Source organism: Pteropus alecto, unplaced genomic scaffold (assembly GCF_000325575.1).
Source record: "Pteropus alecto unplaced genomic scaffold, ASM32557v1 scaffold150, whole genome shotgun sequence".
In the NCBI taxonomy this organism is placed as follows: Eukaryota; Metazoa; Chordata; class Mammalia; order Chiroptera; family Pteropodidae; genus Pteropus; species Pteropus alecto.
The window spans coordinates 992,357-1,016,828 of NW_006429686.1; the positions used below are offsets into that span (position 1 = coordinate 992,357).

The following is a 24,472-nucleotide window of genomic DNA, read 5'->3' on the forward strand; positions in this document are numbered from 1 at the left end:
CTACCACTTCTCAGTATCTAAATTAGGATAACACCTATGTGAGAGTATAAGAATGTTCACTGTAGTGCTGTTTGTAATAATGATTGATTGGGAACCTTAAATAAATGTTAATAGGGAGACTAAATGAGCAAACTGCAGTATATTTATACTATGGAACAATATGCAGTATTTTACAAGGATGAGGTACTGATAAGATAGTGTTGAATGAAGCAAAAGCAAATATATTTGTACAGGAGAATGTCAATTTCATAAAAAATAAGAAACAAAAATACTATATATTTTCTATTGTTACATACATATGTATGTAAGTGTTTAGAAGTACTTCTGGTTTTAGGGGATGCTAACCTTTACCTATACTTACATGCTGCTTTTACAATTAGAAATTAAAAAACAAAGTAGAAAATATGTTAGGTTTCTTTGTATTTAAACATTATTCACTTTGAGTTGTTGCTTTTTGCAAAACAAAAGGTTGTTTCCTCAATTTTACAGTTTATAATAGACTATTCAAGTCAGAGACTATACCAAAGACATGACTCTATGCCCATTATCTCATTTAGCTTCCCGAACAACCAAGGCCAGTATTAGGGAGAGGTGAGTGAGGTCTAGTCATCCAAGTACAGAACTGGATTTTGCCTTTATTTAAAAGTTGATATTTTGTTCATTATGAATTTTTGCATTAATTTTGATTTTAAAAGATTGTATTAAATATTATATACCTCAATTACTTAGCTTTTTGGTGTCCCCTAAATTTTGCATCCAAGTTGAGTGTCTCACTCATCTCTCCATAGAGCAAACCCTGTGTAACAGTACTGTGAGTCTGATATTATTACATCTATTTTACAGGTGAGGACGTTGGTCCAAGGCCATAGAGCTCGTAAGCTAGTAAATAATGGAACCAGGATTCAAACTCAGGCCCATTAGACTCAATATCCATGTTCACCAACTCAGTTTTGGGAGAATTTTATTTTGTTCATTAGTTCAATGGCCCAATGCTAACTCCCAATAATAATGTGCTTTATATATCTGTCATGAAGCTGTGCTTTACACCCTACTTGACAATTTAGTTTTAGCCTTGGCACACAATTCATGGGAGCACGTATACTTTTCATTGATCACCATTTGTCAGAGAGATATGGCAAAATATGTCTTGTTGGAAATAGAATATTAATTATTTAGTACTTAGGTGGTTTGATCCATACTCCTCAAGAGAAGAATCATAAAGTTGTGTAGACTTGAAAGCAGATTTATTGGTTCTACTTTATTTTGATAAAGAGATACTTGAAAGGTAAATCATTGAATGCTCATTATAAATTTTCATATCTGTTTTGGGAAACAATCAAGGAGTATGTATTTATTGAATACTCACTTAATTCTTCTCTCAGTGGTTCTCGACCATGAGCAGTAGAGTCCCCACAGGGAAATTTGGAAATATGTAAGGATGTGTTTTGGTTGTAAAAATGACAAATTGAAAAGGCTTATTTGACATAATCTTTAAAAAAAAGAGAGATTGTATCCCTGGTGATGGCAAAGGAGAAGGGATTGGGTGAGTCAGAAAATACTTCAAAGAGGAGATTTTATTGCAGTTAAGTCTTTGACATATTTGGATATGGGGAGAAAGGCATTATAGGCAGAAGAAAGAATTAAGTGATTAAAAAAACTCACATGTATTGACTACTCACCATGTATCAGGCACTATTCTAAGTATTTTATAGGTTTTAACTCACTTATTCTTCATAGCGATTCTATGAGATTGGGTTGTGATTACAGAGAACTCTGTCAGGCTAAGAGATTTAGGTCATGCCATTTACTATATTTCTGTATTGGGTAGTCTCAATAATGTACTCATTGGAATAATCACATCAGAATCAAAGATTCAGAGAAATCCCAGTGGTAAAATGCCTTTTTAATATCATTTAACCCAGATGCTCACAAATTTATTTGGTGGAAAAATATTTTTATCAATAAACTTTTATCTACATCAGCGTTCCAACTGAACACATCCTGAGAAATTTGTAGATAATGGGGAATTAAGCTGGTTCAAGGGGAAATGGAGAGGAAAATATAAATCTGAAACATAATTTGCAGTTTTTAGTAATGAAAAACTGTGCTATTGTTATGGTAATATAATGACAAAGAAGTAACATGATGAGATTGAGATTTGTTAAACTAATTGTACCTAATTAATCTATCTCAGCATGATTTTTTTCTTGACAGTCATTTTATATTTCATCTATAGATATAAATTTAAACAAATAGTTCATATCATATTTTAAAAGAATAAGACAGAGCTTGTCCTATCAGATGGTAAAATGAACTGTCAAGGTAAAATAAACAAAATAGTGTAGTATTAATAAGAAAAGTATCAGTAGATCAGAATAGATTACCCAGAGACCTACCAAAGCATATTCAAGAATTGATTTATGTTAAAGGTGATAAATCAGTAAGATACAGTCATAAAAGTCATTTTATTAATGGTTACGGGATTATGTCATTTAAATATATAGAACTAAAAAGTTAGAGTCTAACACTATACTTTATACTGAAATAAATTCCGAGTGGGTTGAAAATGCTAAGGGAAGATAGGAACACACAGAAAAATAGAAAAAATATAGGTGAATATTTATCAAATTATAGTAAAAGGTGTAACTTTATGAGCATAAAATCAATGGGAAACAAAAAAAGAAAGGTTTAATATATTTCACACTCATTAAAATAATCAACTGTAAAAGAAATCCCATTCTGTGATTAGACAAAGTAAATTGTTCACGAGCTCACATTTTACAAAAATATTGATCATGTGCCAGTCCATAAAGCAAGTCTTAATAAATTTGGAAGAATACGTACCATTCACAAATAATATTCTCTATTCACAATATAATTTAGATGTTAATAATAAAAAATAAAATAAATTAAAATATACAAATAAAGAATAACTAACAAAAAGAATAAACAGTAATAACACCTCATATATGTGCAAGTTAAAAAAATATTTTCACTGTCAGAGGTGAAATCATAATGGAATTTAAAAATTACTTAAAACTTGGTGATAATGAAACAGCATATCCAAATATGTGTAATGCAGTGAAAGACATGTTCCAAGACAAATTCATAGTCTTAAATGGTTATACTACAAAAAAAATAGACAGAAAATTAATAAGGCACATGTCCAATTAAAAAAAAAATAGAAAAGGAATGACAAAATAAACTCAAATAGAAGAAAGAAGGATAATAGTAATTATAATAGAATGAAGTAATAATAGTAGAAAGATAATAAAGATAATAGATCAAGTAAATAGAAAAGAAACAAATAAAAAGAGTTGACAAAAGCACAAGTTGGCTTATTGAACAGTCAAACTAACTATATAGAGTTTTGGAAAGATTAAGCAAGAAAAATAGAAAGGGCACAAATAAATATAAATATATATATACACATATATATTATAAATAAGAAAAGAGATCCAGTTACAGATAAAGTAAGCATTAAAAAATATAAATTTGCTTTTTTTTCTGGCTTTTGGCTTGGAGGAGGCAAAGTTGCAACTTTCTTCGGTCATGCCGAATCCGGGTTTATCTGACACCAGCCGTCTCCATCATGCAGCCAAAGTTTCACTCCAATAAAAACTAAGTCATATAACTGAGGTGCACTGGTGGGGAAATCCGTTCCATATCTGCCCTGACCCCCAAGATCGGCCCCCTTGGTTTGTCTCTAAAGTGTTGGTGATGACATCGCTAAAACAACCTGTGATTGGAAAGGTCTGAGTATTACAGTGAAACTGCCCATTTAGAACAGACAGACCCAGATTGAGCTAGTACCCTGCCTCTGCCCTGATCATCAAAGCCTTCAAAGAAACGCCAAGAAGCAGAAAGAAGCAAAGAAAACAAAAACATTAAGCACAGTGGAAATATCACTTTTGATGAGATTGTCAACTTGCCCAACAGATGCAGCACTGATCTTTAGCTAGAGATCTCTCTGGAACCATTAAAAGGATCCTGGAGACTGCCCAGTTTGTGGGCTTCAGTGTTGGTGGCCATCACCCTTATGACATCATAGATGATAAAAACAGTGGTGCAGTGGAACATCCAGCTAGTTAAGATTACAGAGGAAAATATTTCAATGAAAGATCATTTGACAACCAAAAAAATAAATATTAAAAATTATCAACAAGCTTAAGTCAGTACATTTGAAAACAAATAAAATGGGGAAAATGTATAGAAAAATATACTTTCACAAAATTAATACAGGAGGAAATACAGGACAACCACTGTTGTCCAAGATAAAGTAATAAAGCAAGATTTAACCTACCTTAGATAAAGAGATGTCTGGACAAAATATATGAATTGATAGTTTTTAGACATTAGACAAGAAACAGACTTGGGCAGTGATCTCTGTGAGAAGGAACAAAATAAGATGAGCTTTGTGACTGTACCAACTTTCCGTTTGGAAAGTTAACAGCCTGCAACACAGGGAAAGGAAAACCCAACAGAGGCCAGTAGTATCTTTGAGTTAAGGAGACAGAATTTGGAGTTTGAGAAGATCAGGACATCTATAATTTGTGGTTTAAATACTAGAGAGGATAGAGCTGCGCACATAGAGAAAGAGAACTCTGAAAGTTTTTAGAGGGATACTCTCAAGTCTGTGGCTGAGCACAGGAGTAAATTTCTGAAGCCAAGAAAGTAACCCACCACAGGAATAATGTAGGCAGAAAAATCCTCTCAGCATAAACCAGGCTGGCTTATGTTCCCACAAGCCAGAGTGGAAAGATCTTCTCATATATTAGATAGAGTCCCCAGAAGGTTATTGCCTATGTCTTGGGGACAAATTAGCCTTATACTAAAGGCTTCTCTGGACCTAACCTAAAACAAGAACAATTCTCAAAAGGATAAAACTGATTTCAAGTAACAACTGCCCCCTGGAACAAAATCCAACAATCTTTAAAAGAAAACAAGTAACTCTAGCACTTAATAACATAAAATTCACAATCAACAGCAGTAAAAAAAATGTAGGAAATATATGGCCATAACCACAAGGAAAAAAAAAAAATCAGTGGTAGAAACATATCAAAACATTGGATGAGCTAAAAAGAACTATGCTAAATGAAAAGTGCGAGGCACAAAGTACCATAAACTTTATACCCTCATTTTTATGAAATTCTAGAAAAGGCAAAACTGTAATGCTATAAAACATGGTTGCCTGAGGCTAGATGGGAGAATTGACTGTAAATTGACTGTAAATAGTAACAGAAATTTTGAGGGGTGATGGAAATATTGTACATCTTGATTGTTGTGATGGTTACACAACTTACCATTACCAAAATTCTTTAAACTGTATATCTAAAATTAGTTGATTTTATTATATGTAAATTATTCCTCAAGGAAACTGGGATAAAATTTGCTACAAATATGGTAAATAAATGGTTTATATCCCTGATATATACATAAATAGTATAAATCAATGATAAAAAATTAAAAGCCAAGTGAAAATTGTTAAAGTACGTGAATAAATAACTCAAGAAAAATACAAATAGCCTATAAGTCTAAATATTAACTCAAATAAAAGTAATGCAAACATTAGTAATTGACATGCTATATTCCTACCTAAAATATTCATGCATGGTGTTGTGTTCTAGACCTTAGAGGGTGTGGCAAGATGGAGACACATATATATTTCCAGTATGGTTGTAAATTTATGCAATCTTTCTGGAAAGCATTTTAACTCTATTATCAAGAGCTTCAAAGATATGTATTCTTTTTAGTATAATAATCTCCATGTCTAGGATCTTATATCAAGGAAATAAGCTGAGATATAGTTTAAAAAGTATTTACAATAATATACATTACGTTAGTAAAAAAAGTAGAAACAACCTACATATCCTGGAAGAGTGGAGTGATTAAATAAATTATCGTATAACCATGTGGTAAAAAAATCGTAAAACATAATCCAGTTTGCTTGTGAAGAATGTTCCTAATAAAATATTAAATAAAAAGTGATAAGAAATTAAATATAGCTTGATCTAAAGTTTATAATCTCTATATATTTATAATTATCTATGAAAACTGGCCAGAAATACACTAAAATATTAACAGCCATTATCTTTGAATGGTAGGATTGTAGGTGATTATTTTCTTCATTATCATTCCTATACTTTCACATTTTTCAGTAATGAATATTTGCAATTTTATAATCAGCAAATAAATAGTTGTCAACATTATTTTTAAGGTACAGAAACAAATTAAAATTTTAATGTTACTTTTTAGTGGTGGAAAGAGAAATTTCATGAACAGGGCAGTATACTAAAGCCCAGATTAATTTGGTGCAGTCAATCCCTTTTGTAGTTCCTCTGATATATCCCAGATTCTAGGGCAAGCCCTTGCCCCTAGGTTCTCTATCCTCTGCTAGCTGGTATGTCTTCAGGGACTTTCAACTTCTTTAGACATTAGTCTGAACAAAAACTAAGTTGAGTCCATAGAAGGAAAAAAAAAATCTCAAAATGCATTTCTAAACAAATTGTAAATGATTTAGGATTATCTCTCTCCCCCGCCTTCTCCCTTTTAAATTATGTTACCCTTCTCTCTCCTACTTAGCAGCATGAAAATTTAAGATATTTTCTGAATTTAATTTGAAATTTCCATAAAATACTTTAAGTTGAACAAAATTGGCCTCATGAACCCTAGCAGAATTCATTCTAAATCAATCAAAAAGTCTGCCAAAGCCTCTCCTTTTAAAAGTTATCCTAGGGATACTTCACTGCTTCATTCACTGATCAGCCTTTCCTGGAAGAGCCTCAAAGTTTTGGTTTGTAATTTTTTGGATTGATGAATTTGTTTGCTTGTCCTGTCTTGTAATCTTTAGGTACTTATATTATGAAATCTGTCTGATGTTGGCTCTTCTCTTTCAGAATTCTTGCTATTCTGCTATCGTTGTCAAAGGTCCTGCATTAGCAGAATCCCCAGCTGTCCCTAGAGTGGGTGATTCAAATTGATTGCCTTAGGCACTCTGTAAGGGAAAATGGGGGATACATATCATTGACAACTGTAGAGTTATTCAGCTGGTAGACACAAGAGAAATAGCCTTTGCTAGAATATGTCAAAAAATATATGAGATTCATTTAACATTAGTTCTTAGCCTTTCATTTCTTGCCAGCATCAAGGCATAAACATCGCCTAGGAATATTTTTCTCCAAGTCTATATCTCTCTATATAACTGAACCTGCCTATTTAAAAGATCTCCATTTTGGCTTATTTTAGCCTATCACTGGATAGAAATATGAGACTTGGGGCAGGAAAGAACATAGGATGATTTGCTATCCATGCTTCATCGAATAGCGTTAAAAACAGCATAGATTTATCCACCAACACATATCTATTGAGTGGAGTGTAATGAAAGTTTTATCTGAACAATTAACTTGCAGAAATAAGTAGTAAAAGCAGTCTGTGCTACAATAGTTGAGATAGAGAGAGAGAGAGAGAGAGCGCGAGCGTGTGCAAAGGAGCAATATGTACCCTATTCTTCAGTGTGCATGCTAAGGCAAAAGAATAAGACCTGAGCTTTAAGGATTATCTTGGTCTCTTACCTATCAATATCTACCAACAATACAACTATTCCAAATTATTTATCTTGGGCTTAGGAAAGGTGTTCAATATTTTTATTTGCAGCATTTTTACCAACCTATTAATGTTCTGAGGCAATATGGACTAATGGGTAATAACATAGATTGGTGCTAGATAGAATCAACATTGAGCATTGGCTTTCACGTCTTCATACTTATGTGATCTTGAACAATTTATGTTCCTCTTTGAGTCTTAGTTCCTTATCTGTTATGTGGAATATTATATCTATTATACAAATTTATTGTGAAGAATAAGTGTGGTAATTAAAACAACTAGTTTAGTATCTGGTTCATAGTAAAGTCTCAATGCTTATTAGTAATAGTAGTAAAAATAGTAGCAGTAGCCATAGCAAATATGTTGTTATTATTATTTATACTCAGCCTGCTATTTCAGTGATTATTAAATACAAATTACTGGATGCCATAATGGAGGACAGTTTGGTAATATTTCTCTGGAGAAGTAAAAAAAAAAAAATGCATGTGTTTAGTTCTCTTTTTCGTTTATGTTTAAGATATTTTTAAAAGTTTTAGCCATGGTTGCATTTAAACCTTTGTCTTTCTTATGTGAATTTATTTTAAGCGTTGAAAAAGCACTATAGGATTTGCATTTTTTTTTTGCCTGAAAGTGAAACTAAAATCATTAATATGACAAGACAGGCATGAAAAGTTGGAGGAAAATAAAATTAGTCTGTTGTAACACTGATATTCCCAAATGCCAAGTGTAAATGTAACCAGTCAGTAGGAGATTTTTTCCAGTGGAAAGTTCATCTATAAGACTTGCAAGTGAAAGTCAGGCAGTTGGCATATAATGGGAATATATCTCTAACATTATTCCTGAGGGGAGATGACTGGATACTACAGTAGCTGAAGTTTCCATCCAGTGGAATATAATTACTGAAGAAGAAAGCTGCAATATAAAATGTATCTCAATTACAACACAGTCCCATAACATGGACCTTGAGGGCAACGCAGACCAATTTTATTTGTTTATTCAGCAAATATTTATTGATCAAACAGCTCTAGAAAGGCATTAAAGCAAGGTCCATTCTATAGACTTTGGAAATCACTGGTAGATTTTTGGTGTCTTCTGTTAACCCTTGTGATAGGAACAGTATGAATTTGCCTCATAAGTATTAAGACTAGAGTTTGGCTTCTATTCTCTTTGTAATTATTAGTGTTATATTTTCAAAGGGCCAACAGCTTTGAAAGCACCTCACACTACACTGAGCTCCAGTAACACTTGCGTCATGGTTTTCTTGGCTTTTCTGTCTCCTTAACTTTGGTATTTAGAATTCTGGAGGGTTAAACTAAAAAGTAAATATTTCAATTCCAGTGAGGCAGACTGTATAACTTCAGAAAAGGTATTAGTCACTGAGATTTAAAATGATTTAAAGCATAATTAAAGGCACTTGCAGGAAAAATGCTGAGTGTAAATATTAAAATATGAAACTAAGCTTAGAAGGCATGCTCTATACGATCCCTATGTTTGACATATCATTTAACCTTGAACATAGTATGTGACTCTTTCTTCAAAAAATAGATTGTTTCAGGACTTATTCCCAGTGAGAGACAATCATATATAAGCATGTTCATGGAAGCTGTTCAAAAGCAATTACAGCCTTTCTGCTGTTACAGATGATTATAAAGTAAGCTTTGTACAAAGAAAGTGAAAATGTTCCTACAAATAGAAACATCTTGAACTCTTCAAGGCTCACATAACTTCAGAGCAATAGAAACCACATTTTTGACTATGTCCTAGGTCCTACCACAGAATGGAAAAAAGATGAGGTATGGCGGTGTGGAGTATAGGAGTGTGGTCAGTAGAGGGGTAACTATTATATTCTGGCACTTTAAATTTCTTCAGTATAGGGTTATATTGGTGGTGGGAGGGTGGGTACATGCCTTCTCATGGATCAGTGTAGTTTGGAAAATATGCCTTCAATTTTGGCTGAAGAGTGATATATTTAACATTTTTTTAAAAATCAATCTCGATCACAGTAATATGTACCTAGTGCCTACTCTGTGAGAGGAAAAGAAAAGCAGAAGACATAGGCTATCTTTGATATAACTACAACATAGTTGAGGTGACAAAACATAAACAGATTGTAGTGTCATGTATCATTGTGTTAGTGCCATCAGCACTTAGCATGAGGGCAATGACATGACTTGATAGGTATTGGGAAAAATATTTTCTGACTCAACCTTTTACAAATTGCTCCATCAAGCAATATTCAATAGGAATATCAGAGTAAATTTTAGGTATTATTTTTTGTTTTGCAATTATTCCTAGAAGTAACTTCCCACTAATGTCACACAGGCCCAACTAAAAAAAGATGGTGAGGTTTTTCATTCTTCAGCTCCATTATCAATAAAATGCTCTGCCTGTAGTAGGCACTTGAAATTTTGTTGAAAAAATAAATTTTTGGCAGTTGCCTTCTCTAAAAGAATTAGTCATATAACTGGTTTACATTACTCATGCTAATACTCTCTTGTCATCTACTACTCTGGGACATTTCTGTAGTTTTCTCCATTAAGTCTATCTAACACTGACAAGGTAGTAAGGGCATGTAGGCGTTGCCCATAAGTGTTCTATCACAACTATGTCTCAGCATCCTAACAGAATATAAATTCCTCAAAGGAAGTGACTGGGCTAAGGCTTCTGAATATCTTCAAGGTGACTTCTGTTGGAATCTGTGTGTAGAACATGAACACATTGTATACTGCTGACCTACTGACCTATTGAAAGTTTGGTATTTATATTCAGAAGGCTTAGTAATGCTAGACTGATTCCTCATCTACTTCTGTATCTTCAATTCTAAATCTGTGCCAATGAATGATTTTGTTATGTCTATAAGAGTTAAGAAATGTTTTAATAAATTGTACCTATTAGCATGTTGTATAGAATGCTTATTTTTCCCACTGTACAACCAGCAATGTAAACTGCTATAGTCTTATAAAATTGTACCATCTGCCACAGAGAAGAAAGAACTCAGGTTTTTCTCAAATATACTTAACATTACTATTTTACTTCTCTAAGCACAGCATTAACATAGAGCTGATTGAGCATTCAAGTGCCATTATAGACAGCAAAGAGACTATGCAACACCTCACATACCCATTTGCTATCTAGACTCCCTCTGGACTTTGCATTGACTCCTGCCTGATGAACAAATAAATTAAAACATATTCCTCTTAGTTGATCCTACTAAAGAAAGACAGCTTTGAGAAAGCAAGTGTCATTGAATTATGAACCATATTCATAGACATTTGATTATAATCCAAAGTATAAATATTAACTCTTTTTGGATTAGCCTGCATGACAGTGACATGAGAGACTAGAAGATGGAACTGTCATGTACAGACCTTGTTTGGCTTGGTTGCCTGCAGCTCCAGTAGGTCTTTCTTGTATCTTCTCCCTCTTTTATGTAGACTGCTTAACCTCAGGATAATAAAATCACTCAAGTCTTTCTCATACTCAAGAAACACTCCCTTGATTGAAGAATCTATGTAGCTATTTATTGACTTCTTCAGACTTTTACAAAAAATTACTTGAAAGATTAGCTTATATTCACTGTTTCATTTTCTTTCCTTCCTTCTCAGTCACTGCTTTTGCAAAGGTAACCAGTGACCTCCATACTTATAAACACAATGAATAATCTCCTGCCATAATATTATTTCATTATTTGATCTCTGTTAAGTATGTGACATTCCCTCTTAAAATTTCATTTTCTCTTAGCTTTCATGATATTCTTTTTTTTTTCCATCCTTACCCGTTGGCAGCTTCTTTCCAATGTCTTTCATAGTCTTCCCATTCTTCCTCATGGGCTCCCTTTGTAATTGTTTAAACACTAGCATTACACCTGGTGCCCATCCTTGGTCTTCTGCTGTTATTACTCTCTAAAGTTCTTTGAACGATTTATTCCAAACCATGGCCTACATTTCCAGTTATATCTGATGACTTTCAAGTCTACATAACAGAACTCTTAATTGTGTTCCAGACTCATGTCTCAACTTGCTTAAAGATTATTTCCACTTGGATGTCTCACAAGCATATCATATTCAAGAGTACAAAACCAAACCCATCTTATTTCCCTTAAATTTTCCTCCCTGCCTTATGGTATGACCATGCATATAATTTTCTAAGTTAGAAATGTATGTCATTACATGGGCCTCCCTTTTTCTTACTACTAACATCCATTCACAAGATCATGTTGCTTCTGCCTTATTAGTAATATTGTAGGTCAACTATAATTAACAAACACATAAATGAATACATAAATGTATACATACATACATAAAATATTCCACGGTCCCCCACTACTTTCAGGATAAAGTTTAAACTTTTTAGCTAAGTACACAAAGCTCTGCATGACCTCTATCCACTCCACTAACTCCATCTCTATCACTTTTGTACATATGCAGTTTTCTATAGCCATGTCAAAATTTGTTTAATACCCCCAACTAATTCATGTTAATGCAATTTGAATGACATTTTAGTGCATTAGGGTAGGGTTTAGAAAACTTTTGCTATAAAAGGCCAGATAGTAACTAATTCATGCTTTGCCAGTCATACAATTTCTATTGCAACCATTTTACTAATGTAGTGTGAAATCGGCCATAAAGAAGTCATAAACTAAATGAGTGAGCATAAGCGAATTATAATAAAACTTTATTTAGAAAAATAGGGGCTGGTTAGATTTGGTCCTTGGGTCATAGTTTGCTGACTCTTGAACTAGAGAACCTTGGTATACAAAGAAAGCCTTCTTGAATCCTTTTATGGAGCTGAGAAATAATTTTGATTTTTGTGTCAATGAAGATTTTCAAATGTTAGGTTGATTTAAAGTGAAGTATACCTATACTTAAGACACTATGTAAAAGTCATTAACCTTAGAGAGATATAGGACAGAAAAATAATTAATTTTCATCCATGAACTACCTTCCTGGCCATAATACATAGATTTAAGCATTCCATAAGTCTTAATTTTCACTTGGAAAATAAACAATTTTCTAAGAAGTTTTAGCTTCACTGGATTTGACATATTCGCTTATCTTTGTGGTGTACTTTCTATTTTCCTGACGCTAAAGTTTTTTGTAAATCATTTCTTGTCTGTTTCTAGATGTTTAAGCTTCCAGAGCAGGGGGAAATCCAGAACCTGATAAATATTTGGCAGGTCAAGGAAAGACTGGTATCGCCAAATGCTCCTATGGCCTATTATAACGTCAGCCATGCAGACTGTGTCTTCACTCCGGAGGAAAATTGAAAATAGACATGCTTGGAATGTTTTAATTTCTAGGGATAAAGGTAAATTTTTTAAAATCTTATTTTGAAGTCTGATTAAGGGCCAATCATTAAAGAAGGCTCTGATAATTCCCTCTTCAGTAAAAAGAGAAAATTAGGGGCAAAGCAAGGGTTTAATCCTATATGTAAATAGAGTGGGTGGTCATCTATGAGATAGTTCTTATGAGACATCCCCAAGTCTCCTTTACCATACAACTTTCCAAGCAGTAGTAGACATGTCTTGTCATTTCTTTCCTTAGTGTTCTCTTTTCTAGAGACAAATCTGATAAGCTTAGTGTGTTAATTACTCTAAGCAACATTCCATTTGAATTAAGGCAATGGTCTTCAAGAATAAGTCAAATAAAAATAAATTGTTATCAAGGAGTAACACATGAAGTAATTACCCATTATAATCATCATATGAGAATATCATCTTTGACCTTGTGGATGAGGGCAACAGTGGTTAGTAGAGTTGCAAGAGAGATGGAGCCTGGTTCCTTCACAACATGGATTCACCATATCAGCCCTGGACTAATTACATATAGATGAACATGTGAGGGAGAAATAACTCAAACCATTTTAGTCTTGTTTAAGGCAATATATATTTAGGTTTCTTTGATATAGAGGATCAACCTCTTACATGATAACTAATTTGAATAGTTTCTCATCATTATCATCACCATCATCATCATCATTATCATCAATCAACATACAGAGGATCTAGCTTATGTTCCAGATTGAAAAATTGACTTACAGAATTTAGGAACTTGGTTAATGAGGTACTTTTAAGATTTTATTAAAGAGATATAAACCATGATAGTCATATGTATATATCCAGGAAATGTAGATAGTTGTGTATGAATGAGCTAAGTCTCTTCTTTCTAGATCTCAGTCTTCTCACCTGTAAGAGAGGGAGTTGTACCACGTGATTTCTAAGTCTCCTTACATTTATTAAGGTTATAATTCCAACATTCTATAGAACTCTTAATTGTGTTCCAGACTCTTCTATAGGCTCTATTGCATTTTTGCTTGTGCATGATTTAATAAGCTCAACCAAGGAAATAATGTGATTTTGAACATGGCAAGGGGAAAGGCACATTTAAGCTTAAATTATAGCTGCAAGTAGTTGACTATTAAGTTTTTTTAGTGCTGTAGTAACATCTAAAATTTGCACTTTCAAATGTGATCTGCTATATTCAGAGAAATATACTTCTATCTTGATAAAAGAGAGGTTTTGGTTCCCTCCCCTATTATTATCCTTTCTCTTTCTTTTTCCTTTTTCATAGGTGATATCTGAAGTGCAATTAAACTTAATAGGGCGAGGCAGTCTTCAAATGCATGGCATTGTGATCATTGCCATGTTCTTCTTCTCTACTTCTGTTCAGTATTTCCCCTTCATGTTAAATATTTTCCTTTCTGATGCAAAGCATGTACAATAGAGAATGAGAAAATGCTAACCTGATTAAAGTGGAATTGCTGGACTCATGAAATTCTTTCCAGCTCTCAATCTGTGATTAATATTCTCACTACATTTAAAGAGAATAGAAAACTGGCTCTCATTTCTGTAAACCTACAAATCCAAAATGTTTTAATCTGAGAATAGTCATAAAATGGTGCTAATGTAGTTGTGCAAAAATAGTGTTGGCTCCAGAGGAGCAAGGTTTGAGAGATATGAAGCTATGAGGAAGATATACTTAAATGAGGACATATCGGTTATTCCTATGGAAAGAGTATATTGGGATAGGCTAGGTTATTCAAAAACAACTATCATCAAAATCTCATCATCTTAAAACAACAAAGATGTAATTCTTATTTAGATTTCATGTGTAATGTTGGTTTGTGAGGTGGAGGTTCTGTCCATGGTAATCACTCAAGAACACAGGCAGAAGGAGGATCCATCTTTTTTCTTCTTCTTTGATTTTAAATTAAATTTGTTGGGGTGACATTGGTTAATAAAATTATATAGGTTTCAAGTGTAAAATCCATTAATATGTCATATGTATATTACATTGTGTGTTCACCACCCAAAGTTAAATTTACTTCCATCACCATATATTTGACCCCCTTCCACAATCACAAAAGAAAGGTAATTGAAAGGCTGAAGAGCACTGGCAATTAAACATTTCCACCAAAAAATGATACATGTCACTTCTGTTCACATTTCAATGGCCAAATCAAGTCATGGCCATGCCTGATTTCAACTGACCAGAAAGTATAATTCTAAAATATGGCTGCAAGGAGAAGTGAAATATTTGTGACAGCCTTAGCTACTACCACATAGTATAAGATGGCAAATTATGAGACTAGAGTTCCAGATTTAGTTATACTGTTAGGTATGTGACCTTCAGTGTTTAAAATCAATGGGCTTAATAATCTTCCACTCCAGTATAGTGATTATCAAAGAAGTGATAGAAAATATAAAGTATAAATCCTTAATAAAATATAAAGTAACTTTAATTGTCCATCCTTTTATGATTATTTATTTATTTTATTTAAAAATAGAGGTTGAATGCTTCCTATGTAGGCAGAGTGTAAAAATTCAGTTTGTGGGGTTTTGGTGCAGCAATCATATAACAGCAACCATTCAGCAATAAATTGCTATTTATAAGAAGGTATATACACAATTATTTCCTTGAAATGGTGTAAGATTTGACATCATAAAAAATGAAAATGTTGCTAATGTAACTATAAGGTGAGTGACATACTCCACAGATCAGAGTCTCAGTTTAGGGAGGGCTGGATGCGATGTCAATTATTTCATGAATTTAATAAAGGTTACACCAATTCTCATACTTGTATAACTTCTTTTTTAAAGTCAGCATTGCACACAATGCAGTAATGAAAAGTGTTAATTCAGTGAAGTGCTGCAATCAAAATTGGCCTTATTTGAAATTCACCTAGTTGATATTTCCTGAACTAATAAGTACAGGAAAAGAGAGAAAGAGTTTAACAAGGCAGTAACCAAAAATTCCCTCTTTGCTTCTCTGAAGGAGGCAAATAACCACCAGCCATTTAACTACGTTAAACTCTTGATGCCTAATATGTTGTTACAAATACATATCAGTTACACACCATGCCAGATCAGCCTAACGTGTTTTATGACACCTTCCATTTTCTATCACCTGCACCTGGGGGTGCTTTGTGTTACCTCAAAATGCATCATAAGGTTCTAATAACAGTGCTAAAGTAAAGGGATTTTAACAATCTTCTGATTTTCTTTTTAATAAATATATGCTATATGGCACATCAAAGATAGTCAGAGAATGTCATAAAATCAAATTTATAGTGATATGGGACACTGCTTGAAGAAAGAAGGGGATATCACCACTCATGATTCATCTTTTTGAGCAAGACTGTTCTTTCTGAACAGGCAAAAATAATATAAAAGTATATGGTGACTACTGTGTTTATGGCTGTTGCTTTTATTTCTGTCTCTCTTCATTTCTCTCTGTCTCTGTCTCTGTCTCTGACTCTCTCCCTGTCTCTCTCTCTCTCTCTCTTTTTCACATACACATACACACACAGAGTTTTGACAGTTTTATTATCTTCTCCTATTTAAATTATGTTAATATACCCTGGAGCCTGGTAGCAGAGTGCACCTTTTGTAAAATTTAATTAATGAGTAAAAGTACTAAAGAGAGGGGACCCAATGAAGGAAACTCTCTGAGTTGTTTTTCTTTTTTTAAGGCCTTATCTTCCTTTGACAAAAAGTCTCCACAAATCCCTGGACAAATGCCATGGGCTATAGATTTTGATAAAAATTCCCCTGAGGAAAAAAAAAAAGTATGAAATTTCTGATGCATCAATAATATTATATTTAACAAATTTTTTTTAACTTTCCAGGCTAAGAAAATCCAAGACAAATTTACAAATGAGATTTTATATATCAATCCTCTAGATTCACCCACAAATAATGGTATAATAGAAGTTACCAAATAATTCAAATTGACATAATTCATTGCAACAGAATTAATGATTCAAATGTAAATGAACTCTTAAGAAGAAATGGAAAAGTATGACCCATTACTCAGGGATCTATACTTTGGTAAGACGCTGTTTTATTCAGCTAGAAATCCTCTGGTCTTATAGTTCTTGACATAATTCTCCACTGGGAGCCCAATTCATTGCTAATCATTAAAATACCTTATTTTTATATTCTGCTAGAACCACAGTTTACATATGTGTACTCTTTGTGTATGAATGTGTATTAATGTTTCCTACCTGTGTCTCAGAGTGTGGAGAATGCACATGCCTTTTATAGTCCATGGGCCTCACATCTAAGCTGCTTTCTTCAAAAAAATCTACAGCTTTAGTATAGAGGGAGTATACTGCACTGGTTTCATACTTAGTGAAGGTTTGAGTCATTGCTTTACATCTTTCTACTTGTACTGCTCCCCTCCATTCCTTCCGTCATGTTGGCTATCTAGTATGTTCTATGTTCTTGCTCTTAGGTGCACTTTTTCCCTAACAGGAGCTGGCCTTAAAGATTCTACTTAAAAATACTTTAAAATTGAAGTAAGCATTTTTTCCCCCACCATCTCTGATCTCTGTCTCCATTTCTAGAGCCATGCAGGTTAGATAATTTTAATTATATGCTGTGACCTTTTCCTCTGGAAATATCTGGGGCAGAACAGGACATTTGCAGAAGGAATGCTCAGAGAGATTATCTAATCCAGGCCCCTGCCTTTAGGCTGGTATCTAAATTATTTAGGTCTCAAGATTATATCTCTTCTTGAAGATTCGCATAGCTTCCATCCAGTTCTTTCATTCTAATCTATTTCCTTATAATAGTTAAAAACATCTTCCTTACATCCCACTATATTTTCATCCTACTTCCTTGTTTACTCTTCTGCGTAGATAGAAATTAAAGGTTTAAAAATCTCCTCTAAAACAAAACAAAACAAAGCAAAACAACCTTTCTTACACTTGTGTTATTTTGGTCACCCATCAAGCCACAGCTTCTTTGGCTGTATGAGTTTTCAGTTGTCCTTAATTTGTTATAGTCTAGGTTTCTCAAAACTCTTTGCAAACTTTTTGTTAAGAGATTATCTGAGTTAATAAAAGAAAAGCAACCAATAACAAAAAGAAGGAAATATAAATAAAGAAAGCAGAGAACTTGGAAATAATATACCTTTCTAGCATTACCATTCATGTACCAGTCAAAATCATATACCTCGATATCAGCCTCTACTCTTTCCTGTCTTACATGCTACACACACAATCAGTTACCAAGCTCTTTAATTTTTACTCCTATCTATCTCTGAAACCAACCCCTTCACTCTCCTTCCACCATCACTTGCTAACTCTCCTCCACACCCCACACACAAACAAACCCTCTGCAGTACTCGAGATCTGCTCTTCAGCAGTTTGGATGAGAGTCATTGCGACATCTTCTTAACCAGTCTCCCTATTTTCAGGATTGTCATCCATCATCCTCCAGATAATATCACAAAGCTAGGTTCCTAAAATGGAAATCAGAACATTATTTCTTCTGCTTAAAATTGTCAGAGGGTCACTATTACTTAGAATGAAGTCTATTTTTGTTTTTAAATGAATTATAGAAAGCTCTGCATGAGCTTGCTCTAGTTTATCTCTTTGGCTTCAATAATTAGCACTTCTCCATTTGAACCATATGTTCCCCCATTGTACTAGGTCACTTATGATTCCTTAAATGGACCACACGCTTTTATGCCTTTGTGCCTTTTCACTTGTTTATTTCTGTCTAGAATACTTTTCTGTCATGTCTCTGTCTTTAACCTGCTTAAACATTATCATCTCAGTGTAACAGTCTCCAATCTCTCAGGCACAATTTTTTACTTAACTCTTTTAACACTTAGTGTAATATTTCAACAATTTCTCTATACCTATATCTCTACTACTAGATTGAGAACTACATCATACTAACTTTGTATTTTCAATGCCTAGTACAGTATCTACCATAGGGTTAGTGCTCTGCAGACTTTTTACAACAAGTAAATGGATGAAAAGATTTTAAGGATCAAGAGAGGGAATTGTTATTGACAGGTTGTCAAAGTAGAGTATGCCCCGCATTTAGAAGGCTGGGAAATAGGGCATCTAACTTTGTAAAGTTATTAACATAATCAAAAGGCATAGATAAGTTTCCAGTTAATCAAGAAATAGAAACTATGGTCCAGTTTTCCAACTCTGGATGATTAGAAAAGAATGTGCATAGACAGGGTCCCCTGGCTGAAGAGCTAGGTAGCTAAAGTTAAAGCTACTCAAAAACTGTGTCCAAGAAGTAATGTGAGAGACATGGCTACATACAGGTACTTATTTCTGGGGACCTTCTTCCTGTTCCACTACTTCCAAGTGACCTGCCCTTTGGATATTTACACTAGACTTAAGCTCTTCCTGGGTTCCTGCCTTTAAGCATATACATTTCAGTTCTAGAATTGGCAATGGTTTTATTTCTCTAAGGAGGTTTCTGTAACCAAAACACTTTGTTTTGTTTTCCTCTCATCTGGCCTCCATCCATATTGGCTCCCCCTCTCCCTATTCCCACATGAATCACTAAAAGCCAAGTGAGGATGAAAGCTCTCAGATTCTGACTGACATGACACTTTGAAGATCTTCGTCAGCCAAATTACTCTGCACAGGTTGCTTAATTTGTGGAACATGTTCTACAGTCACATTTTATCTTGACTACCCTATAACCTTTTATTCTCCTTATTTATTTGCCCCATTTCCTTTCCCTTGCTGACAGCAGATGGTCAGTAGTATCTTGGAAAGATAACCTGGCACTAATTCAACCCAAAGAAATAGAAAATGTGCTTCAATTAACTATTATTTGCCAAGTTTAGTCTTTGATAGAAGAATAGGCTTTTTCACACTGATTACATAGATGGCAAGGGCTGAGGGTGGAGGAGTAATGTGGGAAAGTGGTACAGAGACAATATCCAGATTTGCAGATACACCATGTAAGCTCATTAAAATTCAACTAGATTACTCTGTACTTTGTTTATAAATTGAGATTAAATTTACTGGAAGACGCCGGCTCAGAATATTTATGATCAAAATGGCACTGCACCCTTTTTACAGATGGACACTGGTGAAAGGAGATGTCATGAAAGTGGTCTATCTTAGCGCCTCATAGCAAAATTGGAAAATATATACCAGAATAGAATTTCTTGGTTTCTAGGCACTCAAAGCCTATGTACTGGCCCAAATCTCCTTAAAATCAACTTCATTTATTATTTATATTTAACTTCCGGTTCTAATTCCATTTTAAACTGACAATGGATTATAAGCCCATTCTCTGGCTCTACAGAGCCAGAGGTGAATTTCAATGTTTTCTCTGGTCCACTGAGTATATTCTAAAAAGGACCACACTTTCCTTTTAAAACACCAGTTTCCCCAATATCTAATAAATTCATAAACACCTAGTTTTACATGTTCATAGCTCAAGAACATGTAATTAATCCTAGAAAGTTTTGAGAAAGCAATAGCCACTCAAATAGAATTTTACAACTGAAAAAAAAAGGACTTTTTTAGAGTTACCTGAAGAATATGAATGATGGAACTGGCTAGTCTCCCATACTGGGTCTCCCTCAGCTTTCCTTTGTGGAGAGTCACCTAAGGCTCTGTTAAGGATAGAATAGCCAAGTCTTTTTGCTGCTTTACAGCAAAAATCAGAGCCATTGACTGTGTGTGGGAAAAGAATGAGAGGGAAGAGAAAACAAGGCAAAGCAGGCATGGGGTGAGAGGCAGACTTGCTGCTTGTCCAGAATAATGAATGGGTTACGTTGGCCTCATCCCACAAGTGGTTCGACCACATCCTGATTTTTCCACACCACACAAAAGCTATGACACAAGACAGGCAGTGGTCCATTTGGCTTTCATTACTAACACTGCCCATCAGCTTATTCTGACAATTCCCAACAGTGTCACTACTGTACTATTAGAAAGGAAAATGTTAGCAGGCAAAGGCATATCTAAAGTTATTTTATTAAAGCTCACAGCTGTAAAATGTGCTTCTGAAGGGGAAAAAATAGCTACTTATCAAACAACCACATCCTAGTTCTGAAATATCCAAGGGGTCTTAAATATTCCTTCATGTCTTTACTAAATTTACTTGCCTTATTTTCTTAGAGCACCTGACTCAATGACAGTAGCAGTTATAGAAGACAATGCACTGTTCAAGGGCTATTTCACATAAAATCACTAGATCTTGATGAGAAACTAGACATGCCAATTCTTGAAATCTCCAAATCATAGAAACTCTCAAGAGTTCACTTAACTTGGTGTGGAAGAAGAGGTTGAGGATGATGAGGCTATTAAAAATTCTTTAAGTTTTTTTCATCCTCTGGTGTTCCAAACTTATTAAGTAATTATTTTGTAGTTCCCTCTTTCTCGCTATGTCTCCATGTATTTCACTCGATTTCATTGTCTTTCTTTTTCTCTCTGGAGACACATGGTATATTCGAAACAACATTGACTTTCACGATAGACAGACCCAAATTTGGAGTCTTGTCCTTTGTGGTCATGAGATCTTGGGCAACTTGCTTAGCCACGCTGTACCTCAATTTTCTCATCTGCAAAGTAGGTATGCTTATGACTACCTCATAGTTTGGTTGGAAGGATTCAATGAGACTTTATGCTTAAAATAGCTTACATATAGAAAAAACTAAAATATTAATCTTTTTATTCCTCTGCTTTCTGTGTTCTCCCTTATTCTCCTTTTTGCATAGTCCCATTGGTGCCTTGCAAAGCTAATCAGACTGTGTGCACATCCCTCTACCTTTATGCAGAGTCCAAAATGTCAAGTATTACAGTGATTTGCAAGCATGGGATTTGGCGCCAGACTTTTTGATTTCAAACCCCAGTGCTGTTCTCACCAGCTGTATTTCCTTGATTAAGTTATTTAACTTCTACCAGGCCCAATTTCCATGTTTGTAAAACAAACAAGAATACCTCATAGAATTTTGGTGAAGATAGAGTTAATTATTATGGCTGGCACATAATAGGTGTCCAATAAATGTGCATTGTTAAAATTCAAATGCTACCTTTTTAGAGGGGCCTTCCTTGACTACCCTATTTAATTTTGTAGCCATTGCTCTTATTCTGTTTTACCTTATCCTGCTTCATTTTTATTGTTAACAATTATCACCATCTGAAAAAATATATATTTATATGTTTGTGTATTTGCTTATTTTTTCTTGCTCCCTTTACTTCTAACACATTACCTCCATGGAAGCAAGCTCTATTTTATTTAATCATCAAAATCTAAAATAGTGCCTGGAACATAGTAGCTACTAAATAAATATCCATTGACTGGATGGATGAATTCTACTTAAAGCCTTCCAATGAGAGGAGAATTGCAGCTCTTTCAGAATGAAGAAGGCCATAACCTGAGTGTAGGAGCCTTCCTATTGTCTATTGATCCTCTTCCTAAGAAGATTATCCTGAAAGCCAAACTAAGCCCTCTGGGTGACTAGAACTCTTGACTACTTATCTTTAGTGCAGGGATGAGCTCCTGCTTTCCTGGCAGCCTAGCTAGGAGGACTATAATTAATTAAGTTCTTAAGATATCCAATATTATACGACTTTAAAAAAACTCTGCTTTCTTTAAATTTTTTCCCAGGTCATAAAATATTTTTAAAGTGGTTTATCAGCTTAACACTGAGTTTCAACTCCTGGCTTTTCTCTTATAGAAGCACAGCACCAAAGCAGATATGACAGGTCAGTGAGAGTTGGAGCAACTCTACATATAATGGGAGTAGAGGGCAAGAGGAATTCAAGCCAAGTGCCTCAAGCCAATATCCACTTCCCATGTCTACTTGTAAATCTTGGAAAAACTGAAGTGATACTCCTCACAGTCAGCTTGTTTTCTACTCTAACCCTGAGATCTTCTGTTGAATTTGTACCTGGCTGGGTATTGTCAACTTGATATTTTTGAATCTTTTCCCCTCTTCTAATGCAAAACATTGTATTGTCCCCAAAGCTTCCTTGCTGCTTATTCCTGCATAGCACTATTATTTTTAAGAAATATATTATCGCAAAGGTCAAGAGAAAGATGGGATTAGGCATTAGTTCAGGGAGAAATCAGGCTATCGTGCAATGGCAAAATGAAGCGGAGGCACTCTATCTACTAAATTGTGAGAGAAAATATCTCTGAGCTTTAGCATTACTCATATATGGTTTATATGCATGACCTTCAAATGGCAGTAATGAATATCACTTTTTCTCTTGATAAATATTGATTCTTCTGTGCTGGTGGGAATCTCAAGTTAATTTAGATTTGATAACTACCAGCTGTGACTTATTAGGAGGCTACATGCTCCTCAACATGTATGGTTGCTTGGGTAACTCCTGTCCTTACCTGTCTACCAATTCTAGGCCAGGGATTTCAAAGTAAATATAGATCAGAGAAGATTTCTGTCAGCACTTTTTCACTTTAGACCTGACTCCCAAATTGAAGCTGAATCTTAATGGCTTCTGAAGGTGAGCTGTGAATATTGATATTTACATGGATACATCCTTATTGATGGTTAGCAACTATATCTCAGTGAGCATGATACCAGGGGCTTCTATCCCTCTGAGTACTGTAATGCCACAGAACTATTCTAAGGGTCATTTTATTGGTAAGGCATTTTACTACTGACACTTTTCTAGAGAATAACATTTCTTTGTACAGTTTAACACTGACCTGGTTTAGGGTTGATGGAGTCTCTGATTTAAATAAATTATGATGAGCTAACTTCCATGATGTCATAGATCAGCCATAAAAATAAAATGGCAGCTTTCTTAGGTCAAACTTGAAAATAAATAAAGATGTGGGGCCCTTACAGCCACCTGCTAATGAAAACTAAGCAGCTTACCTCTGGACTCTATTTCTCTTTCTGTTTCTGCCACTCTAGTTTGATTTCATGGAGGATAGGCCTGTGGTAGGGTCTTCGCAATATATTATTTTGTTGTTGGTTTTGTGATTGCAATAGGAAATGATAAGATGAGGAAGAAGAAAAAAATGGGTAAAATCCTTACAAACAAGTGGGCTGGAATATTACCCTCTTTTTTTTTTTTTTTTTTACAGGGCATCAAAATAACATTTGAAAATGAAAAACTGTTTCCCTCTATAGAGTAGGATGGAGAATGCAGTATCAGAGATTTGATTAAAGGGCAGTGTACTTCATCAAAGCATGGTCCTCAGAAATCACTGTGAAGTCAGTAAGTTTATGTTCATACTCATAGCCTACTTTTCACCTTTTTTACTCCCTCTGGAGTCCATACTCCAACTAATCTCTCTGGGTTTGACTCTTGCCTGCTCTTTTCCTATGAAAACCTGCACAGCTTTTTCATTTCCACTCAGCTCTAGATTACTTATAAGAGTGTGGCATGTTACCTCTTTCAGAAAGTCTTCTTTTTAAAGATCAAAATACTGAGTGAAAGGAGACACCTCTGTGAGTAAAATCCAGGAATCCTGCCAACGGTTGAAGGAAGATTGGAATGCAAGTATCTTCCCTACTCTCTTGAAATCATACCATGAAGTATATCTTACTCAGCTGGCCTGGGTCACAACAATAGAGTATTCAAATAGGTTCTTGAGTAGGTTTCCTTTTTTAAACACGGC

At 34.4% G+C, this 24,472-nt stretch overlaps 1 protein-coding gene and 1 pseudogene across 1 annotated transcript in view; one reads left to right on the plus strand and one right to left on the minus strand.

The window, feature by feature from the left end:
- The window catches only part of IL1RAPL2 (interleukin 1 receptor accessory protein like 2), a 608,417-nt gene that overhangs the window by 165,461 nt on the left and 418,484 nt on the right, over nt 1-24,472 (minus strand). The gene's annotated exons all lie outside the window — the stretch shown is intronic.
- LOC102893367 lies at nt 3,593-4,092 on the plus strand (annotated as a pseudogene).